Source organism: Terrapene carolina, unplaced genomic scaffold (assembly GCF_002925995.2).
Source record: "Terrapene carolina triunguis isolate 2854851 unplaced genomic scaffold, T_m_triunguis-2.0 Scaffold66, whole genome shotgun sequence".
Taxonomy (NCBI): Eukaryota; Metazoa; Chordata; order Testudines; family Emydidae; genus Terrapene; species Terrapene triunguis.
In genome coordinates, this window is record NW_020664417.1 from 77,680,190 (window position 1) to 77,686,189 (window position 6,000).

At 41.1% G+C, this 6,000-nt stretch overlaps 1 protein-coding gene across 1 annotated transcript in view; it reads left to right on the forward strand.

Annotated features, from left to right (window-relative positions):
- Positions 1-6,000, forward strand: part of CLNK (cytokine dependent hematopoietic cell linker) — a 113,058-nt gene that overhangs the window by 9,855 nt on the left and 97,203 nt on the right. The gene's annotated exons all lie outside the window — the stretch shown is intronic.

Sequence of the window (6,000 nt, forward strand, 5' to 3'; positions counted from 1 at the left end):
GGCCACTTTTGGAACAAATTGTGAGACCCATCTCTTCATATTAGCATTCCCACAATTTCCCAGGAATGGTAACAAGGAGGGGCAGGAGGAGGATGGAGAAAAGGAAGAAAAAAAAATCAGTATCTATTTACTTGGGCAAGGAAGAAAAAACAGTCTTCATACTTAGGGCCCCTAGCTAAAGCCCATTGAAGTCAATGGCAAAATTCCCACTGACTTCAATGAACTTTGGTTCAGGCTTCAATTTTTTTTTTTTTTTTTAAATTACAATTCTGTCCAGATACCACAGTGATGGGCATGATTTTCTATGTCACACACATTGCACTATGTATAATATGACTTCCAACTAGTTACATAAAATAACTACAATAAAGCACCTGTTTGAGAGCTTTATTTATAAATAGGGCTGGCTGACAATTATGGTTTTGCTTAAATTAATTTTTTGCAAAGTATTTGCTAGCCATGGACAATTTTGATTTTTCATAAAAAAAAATGAATACCCCAAAACCAAAAACTTCATTTTTGGGGGCCAAAACCATTAATATTTCAATTTAGAAATGCACTCATGGTGACATATGCCCCCATTCTCCTCTATTCTAATCTATATAGATTTTACAGTGTTCATCAGCGTAATATCTGAGTGTCTTCCCATAGTTCATTAACCAGCGTGACTACACAATCTGTCACATATTGTTTGTTCTCTCGTCCTCACCCACAAGAAGCATGTGCAGTGAAGAGTCTTGTTTTGCTAGGGTTTTGTTTTGTTTTTTTAGATCTATACCTGTTCCTGTTGTTTATATTAGAGAAGGCAATGCGGTGGCATTACCCAGCTGGACTGCATATCTTCTATGACAGGGGTGGGCAAACTATGGCCCGGGGCCACATCTGGCCTTTCAGATGTTTTAATCTGGCCCTCGAGCTCCCGCTGGGGTGCAGGGTCCAGGGCTTGCCCCACTTCACGTGTGCCGTGGCTCCTCATGGCTCCCGGAAGCAGCAGCATGTCCCCGCTCCAGCTCCTACGTGTAGGGGCAGCCAGGGGGCTCCGCACGTTGCCCCCGCCCCAAGTGCTGCCCCCACAGCTCCATTGGCCGGGAACTGTGGCCAATGGGAGCTACAGGGACAGTGCCTGTGGACGGAGCAGCATGCAGAGCCGCCTGGCCGTGCCTCCGCGTAGGAGCCAAAGGGGGGACATGCCGCTGCTTCCGGGAACTGCTTGAGGTAAGTGCTGCCCGGAGCCTGCACCTCTGGCCCCCTCCCGAGCCCCAACCCCCAGCCCTGATCCCCCTCCCACCCTCTGAACCCCTCATCCCCAACCCCACCCCAGAGCCCACATCCCCATCTGGAGCCCCCACCCTCCCCACACACCCCAACCCGCTGCTCCAGCCTGGAGCCTCCTCCTGCACCCTGAACTCCTCATTTCTGGCCCCACCCCAGAGCCTGCACCCCCAGCTGGAGCCCTCACCCCTTCCTACACCCCAACCCCCAATTTTGTGAGCATTCATGAATGCCCACCATACAATTTCCATACCCACATGTGGCCCTTGGGCCAAAAAGTTTGCTCACCCCTGTTCTATGAGGTACTGTAGCCAGGGACTCTCATGATAAACTGCCTTCCCTCCCCAAAAAGCCCAAATTTTCTGTGGAAAAATTATTTTTCAACTAGCTCTGGATAAAAACAATATCTGTTTTTTCCCCTATATTGGTTTTAAAACAACTGTGAAGATAAGGCAAAATATTTCCTAGTTAAGCACATGCAGACAAATTCTCCTCTCACACACTGCTAGAGAAATCTATTGAGATCCCATGTCACTTGAGAGCAGAATTAATTCATTTTTCCCCCAGTGTATTCATTTCTTTTGAGAACAAAGTGATTAAAATATTTAGACATATCTTAAAACAATTCTATAAACCCTTTGATCAGGCAGAGAAGGTAGGAGAAAGTTTAAGTTCAGCGGATAATTTTTTTTTCTTAAACTGAAAAAGATATCTGGCAAAAGAAGTTCATCCCTTTCATGCTAAGACTTATAGCTGCTCTTTGAACAGCAGACACTGGGGTAGAATTGTTAAATGCAACACAAAGGAGGTAAGAGCTGTGTGCTTACTTTTCTCTCTATTCAAGGGAGACTCAGAGAAGGGAAATAATGGGTATTCACTGGTCAAAGCTCATACTGCTGATTGGTGGCTGGGCCTGTGGCAACACTTTACAGGAAATCAGACAACATTCTCCAAAGGAGATTTCTCAGTATTGCTTATACTGAAGAAATAACACTGAAACCCATTCAGCTCTGTAAAGCATCTAGCAATGGTGCACAGAATTTGCTTCATAGGAAACAGCATCTCAGCGCTTTGCTGCGTCAGATCACACACATCTTAAGGTAAACCTACATGAATAACTCTTGCTTCTGCCTAAGCTCATTTGCTTTTGAACAAGCTTCTACTCCAAACATGCATTTTAAACATGGGAATGATTTATGGGACCTGGCCTGTTCCTTCCCTGACAAACTTCTCATGCTACTTGAGGCAAAAAGATTGTACGGTGTGTAAATGCTAGCTGTGCTTAGTCTGCCATAGTCAAAAACCGCCAGGCTTCAGCATTTTAAAATCATTCTCAGTCCCTTCTTCAACTGGACAATCAATGTAACCACTTCCAATCAATTGAAATATTAGACCTTTTTTGTTAAGTTCTCTGCGTGTGTCATTTTTCATTGCTAATTTATATTTCTTCGCAAAGCGATGTGTTAAAAGAGGACTGTATTGTAAAGTTAAATTGAGTTAAATTGAAATCCACATAAGGATTTTATTAAATCAACAAACAGCTTTACTTAAAAATGTTGGTGGAAGGCTCCTATCAGTTATATACTAATATATTCATATTGTTAATACGTTGCTTCTGGTTGCATTGCTAGCAAGTGGAAGAATTAAATGAACATGTTACTAAAATAAATTAAGCATTGTGCTAATTATGCCAGAAACAAATTAGAAACAGATCGGGTTCATTTCAGTCAGAGAAACAAGTTCTACAGCTTGTCTCTCCTGCATGTGACTATTTTCTGTTGTTGTGAGAAGAAATTTCTACACCATGTGGCAATTGATAGAATATATATGTTTTTTCCACTATCTAAAAGTAATCCTTCTCCTACTACATACTACCATCTGTGACTTGATACGGTAGACCTTTTCTATATGAGATATAAAAGGGCGATAGTGGCTGGGTCAAATACTATGCTAACTTATATTCCATGCACCTTGATTGGAGTCAAGGCCTGTGATAGATTTTCTGTGTCAGGCATATAGTACTGCTTAATACAACTTCCAACTCTTTCCATTAAAAAAATATATATGCCAGGCAAGGGAGCTGAATGGGTCCATATAAAATGTTACCCACTGCCTCTACGCTGTTGTCATCTCTAATTAATAGTCAGGCTGCTTTTAGGCATGTTATTTTAGTTGTTACTGTGGGCTCTGATGTTAAAAACAGGGTTGAAGATAGTTATTTGAAGGCAACTGAGGGACAGATTATTTAGTCTGTCCTTGGCCAGACTTCTCATTGAGGTCACTGGGAGTGTGTATGAATAAGGACTCCTTGAGGATTTGGCACTGCTGTGTATTGGAGTTGCAAGAGCGTGGTTTATTTGGCAAAGAGTAAGGATATTTGAGATTATCCCTCCAATCAAATTTCAAGGGCATTAAAACAAAGATTAAAAACTAACATGCATATCGGTGGAAAATGTGCTCACCAAGCTGTACAATGAAACACCTGTGCCTGCGCTTTAATAGAGCAGTTCAATCCATGGAGACTGCAGGTCCAAGTGCAATGCTCCATCTTGATCCAGGCAGCCAGACAACTGAGGGAAAATTCGAGGTGAAGCACATTATGCTTCAGGTTTGAAATTTTCTTGAGCTGCCACTCCACATTATAGAGGAGAGCCACTACTAGCTGCTCCATTTTATGTAATGTAGTTATTGGTTCAGGCTGGTCAAAGGAAAGGGAGAATAATTGAACATTTTTGCAACTTTTCCCCCATTGTTTTTTTAATTTGAAATGTCAAAGTATCTAGCTTTGAAAAAAAATTGATTAGTTCTGCTTTGAGTTCCTGGCAAATTGCTAATTGCAACTCGGCTGGTATGTTTGGACAGTGCTTTAGAGGCTGGCTATAGGTGTTTCCCCACCAATACATAAAAGTGAGCTGTGGCCCAATTCCTGACCGTTCCCTAGTGACACTTCAGTTCACTTTTTCAAAACTGTTTACACAGTTTAATTTAAAGATCCATACGTCACTCAAGGAGAATAAGATTTTGCTGATTATTAAGACTGTGCAGGGTCGCTTCAGGGCAGGGTCTCTCTCTCTCACTATGTGTTTATACAGCACCTAGCACAATGGGACACTTCTCTTGGTTGAGGCTCCTAATGCTACTGCAATAGTAATAATAAGAGCAATTATTATTGCAGGGTTTTTTATTAAAGAAGGTTTTTCTCTATCTTATTGGAGGCTTATCCAGCTTTTCAGCTCCAGTTGAATGTGGTGCTCTACTGATGTGACTCCTGTTCATTCCCATAGGATCAACATCTTAGGAAATGAAATTTCAGCTAAGTGACTCATTCCTAAAACAATAAGGGAGAAGAAACCAACTAGAAATTAAATTCCAGGCTCGAATCACAACAGTGCAATAAAACCATCTTTGGATTTATCTAGTACTCAGAAAACAAGAAGGTGTGCAAGGACAAGGGCAAAAGTTGTAATAATTTTTTTTTCCTCTTGAAAAAAATTTTTTTTCCTGACAAAGCATTTTTCCGACTCTGGATCTTTCCATTTTCATTAACATAAGCAAGCTAAATAGCTATCTACAGCGTTGTCTTCCTTGTAATCTGTCCTCTTCATTCTCTTTCTCTCTAGCAAGCAAAAGTGGGCAGGGCTAGTTGGTACAGCGGGTTATTCCACTAGATTGAGAACCAAAATTGTAAATTTAGATCAAGTCACTAGTAAAAATAATCCAATGGTCTCTTCCTAGTTCCTAACAGATGTGTCTCCAAATTACAAAATCACCAGCTAAAGGCCAGCAAGTCAAATTATTTCTTCTATGTAGTTTCAAAAGACATCACCATAGTTTCTAAGGACCTGATATGATGCAGCAAAAGGTAGGAGTCTGAACTCAGTGGGACTGGAATGCCATAAGTGTGGTTTATTAGAGCACTGGGGAAATTTGCATCATGCCAGTTCTCCACTATGGGCCAATTCCTGCTTGGCTTATTCTCATGAGTAATTCTTTTAACTTCAGCGGCACCATTTCTACGAATAAGTTGAGTATGCAGCCAAATCCTATCTCAGCTCAGTTCCACTTAATTATCTGCTCAGCTCTCACTCTCATTCTCATTGGAGTTCTACTGGGTTTCCATATCTTTCTCATCTATCATATCCCATACTGCCAAACACCAAGCATTCAAATTCAGGACCCCCCCTCCCCAAAAATCATGAGATTTGGGGGTCCTTTGATTTCTTCTCTGCCTTTTGAGCTTTTACAGTTCACATTTTCAAGTAATTTTTTCTGCAACCATGAGGTCTAGAAACAGAAACAGAAAAGAAAGGAAATAGATTCATGTAATTACATGGCTCCAGAAGCTGCAGCTTTAAGAACACCTAATACCATGAGCCATGTGATAAGTCAGAGTTTGCAAAACTATATGTCTATATGTTGTCTATACAGTATGAGTTCCTCCATCCTTTCTGTTATCCCTTTAATATTCTCAGCATCAGATTAACAGTGAAAACAAATCTTTCACAGAAGAACTATAGGCCTACATTTTTAAAAGTGACTAATGATTTTGGGCCCCTCGTATGTGACTTGATGGGGCCTGATTTTCAGAAAATGCTGAGCATCTGCCCTCTCAAAATCAGGCCCCTTTAAGGTGTTTCAAATTGAGACACCCAAAAAACATTTTTTTTTTAAAATATCAGGGGGTAGCCGTGTTAGTCTGTATCTACAAAAACAACAAGGAGTCTGGTG